General features: G+C 39.5%; 1 protein-coding gene across 1 annotated transcript in view; it reads right to left on the reverse strand.

Moving 5' to 3' along the window:
• The window catches only part of SH3GL2 (SH3 domain containing GRB2 like 2, endophilin A1), a 141,624-nt gene that overhangs the window by 5,718 nt on the left and 133,041 nt on the right, over nucleotides 1–2,865 (reverse strand). The gene's annotated exons all lie outside the window — the stretch shown is intronic.

Below are 2,865 nucleotides of genomic sequence, written 5' to 3' on the forward strand. Positions count from 1 at the left end.
CCCCCCGCCCCCCAGCCAGTCTCTGCTGTGATTTCAGGATCTCGCAGGGCACAGGGGTAGACGAGGGGGAGGGAAAAAGAGAGGAGACAGACAAGCAGATAAAATAAAATACAAACCCAGGAGAGACAACAGTAAACGACAGCATGGTAGACAACTATGAAAAAGAGAGAGGGGAAAAAAAAAAGAAAAAAAAAAAAAAAAAGAAGAAGAAGAAGAAGCTGGACCACCTTCTTACACCATATTCAAGAACAGACTCAAAATGGATTAAAGACTTAAATGTAAAACCCGAAACCATAAAACTTCTAGAAAAAAACACAGGCAGTAAACTCTCTGATATTACTAACAGGAATTTCTTTTCAGCTATATCTCCTGGGACAAGGGAAACAAAAGAAAAAAATAAACAAATGGGACTACATCAAACTAAAAAGTTTTTATACAGCAAAGGAACCATCAACAAAACAAAACAAAAAAACCGTTTGGGAGGAGCTATTTGCTAATGATACATCTGATAAGGGGTTAATATCCAAAATATATAAAGAACTTATACAACTCTACAACAAAAAAACAAACAGTCCAATTAAAAAATGGGTGGAAGGCCTGAACAGATACTTCTCTTAAAAGGAAATACAAATGGCTAATAAACATATGAAAAGATTCTCAAGGTCGCAAACCATCAGAGAAATGCAAGTTAAAACCACAATGAGATATCACCTCATACCTGTCAGAATGGCTATCATCAATAAATCAAAAAACAGCAAGTGCTGGCAAGGATGTGGAGAAAAGGGAACCCTCATACATTGTTGGTGGGACTGCAAATTGGTACAGACACTATGGAAAACAGTATGGCGGTTTCTCAAAAAATTAAAAATGAATGTATCTTTTGACCCAGCAATTGCACTTCTGGGTATTTATGCAAAGAAAACCAAAACAACAATTCATAAAGATCTATGCACTCTAATATTCATGGCAGCACAATTTACAAGATATGGAAGCCAAGATATAGAAGCAACCTAATTGCCCATAAACAGATGATTGGATAATGAAATTATGGTTCATATATACAGTGGAATATTACTCAGCCATTAAAAAAATGAAACCCTACCATTTGCAATGGCATGGATGGACCTAGAAGTTATTATGCTGAGTGAAATAATTCAGATAGAGAAAGGTAAATACCATGTGATTTTACTTATATGCGGTATGTAAGGAATAAAAAGAACAAACTAATCAAAAACAGACTCACAAATATAGTGGACAATTTGGTGACAAACAGTGGGCAGGGGGGTTGGGGGGCTGGGAGAATGGGGTGAAGGGTTAAAGAAGCACAAATTAGTAGATAGCTAGTCACGGGGATGGGGAGCACGGCAGAGAGAATGCAGTTAGCATTAATATGATGTCTAGGTGGAGGGCCAGGAGAGGGAGGAAGCAACTGGGGGGATTGTTTTATGAACTATATAGATGTCTAACCAATGTACTGTATACCTGAAACTAACTTAGATAAATTAAAAGAAATGAATCAGGCACAGTTCTTGCCCTCAAGCAACTGTGGCCTGTAGGGGAGATAGAACATAAACTAATTACCACAAATTGTGGTATATCTTATTATAGACATATGTGCAAAATGCTACAAGAACACAGAGTGGGGGTGGGGAGAGTTTACCTGTGCATGGGGAAGTTGGAAAAAGTTTAAGGAAGGAGGTAAAAGGTATGAGTCATTTCCAAATGAACAGTTGTTTCTAGAAGAAAGTTATTCCATATGGAGCTTGAGAGGTTTGGAGGGAAGAAAGGAAGAAATACTGTGTGCTCTGAGAACAGTGAGCAGTTTATGATACAAGAAGGGGGAAAGAAATGAAGGAAGACAGGAAGAAGGTGGAAAGATATGGTCAACAGGTATATTCCACACACCCCTAAGTATTTCCCACAGTTTCAGGTGTTCACTAAGCAAAGTGTGCAACAGGTTTGCAAGGGTGGGGAGAGTTTAAGGTATATTAATAGCAGAATATCGCAAAGACATATAGTACTTCTTTAGTTTGATGAAGTGTGTGATTTTTAAACCTTTCTCGAGGCCTCAGAATGTTGCATACATTTCCACAAGGGTGCACAAAGGGAAGATGCACAATCAAAGCACCAGTCAGAAAGAGGTGAGGAGGTTTCCCATAGTGCAGCATAATGATTATAGGCTTCATTGTGCATTCGGCCCGTCTCATCAGCTATGAGTATCTAATTCGGCCACAAGCTGAGAATAAAGGCTGTTGAGGTGACCCTTTGAGGTACATACGTTAGTAAAATCGTGTTTAATCTGGCTAAATTAACACATATTACAATGCAAGGCCATTGCATACAGCTGTGCAGACTGCCCTTGAATTCCAGGGAGGCCCATTCATAAAGAAAACTGCCTCAGCCCTGCTGTGGGGAACGTCTGAGGAGGTGGTACAGGCAAAAGAAAGCAGCCCCCTCTGATCTGTCACCATTCAGAAACACACAAGGTGTGAAAAGATACAAGCTCTCAAATAGGTTATGCTTGATCATGAACCCCATTTGGATCACTGTATGATCTGGGGCTAGTTACTTCATCTCCCTGAGCCTCAGTTTGCTCATCTGTTAGGTGAGGCTAACAATACTTAGTCTACAGGACTGTTCTATGATTGATGCTATGCCTTCAGTACCCACACAGAATAGCTGGTCAGGAAATGGTATCCATTATCATTGGAGCATCCTGGTATCCCATCTGTGGCAGCTAAAATATCATTCAAGAATCAACCTCTCATAAACACGAGATTAGATTCAACAGAACAAAGTAAAACAAAGCACAAGACAAAATAACATCAAAACAAATGATCCACAGGTGCCTGTGTAGTCACAGCA

The sequence above is a fragment of the Pteropus alecto genome, unplaced genomic scaffold (assembly GCF_000325575.1).
Source record: "Pteropus alecto unplaced genomic scaffold, ASM32557v1 scaffold95, whole genome shotgun sequence".
Lineage (NCBI taxonomy): Eukaryota > Metazoa > Chordata > Mammalia > Chiroptera > Pteropodidae > Pteropus > Pteropus alecto.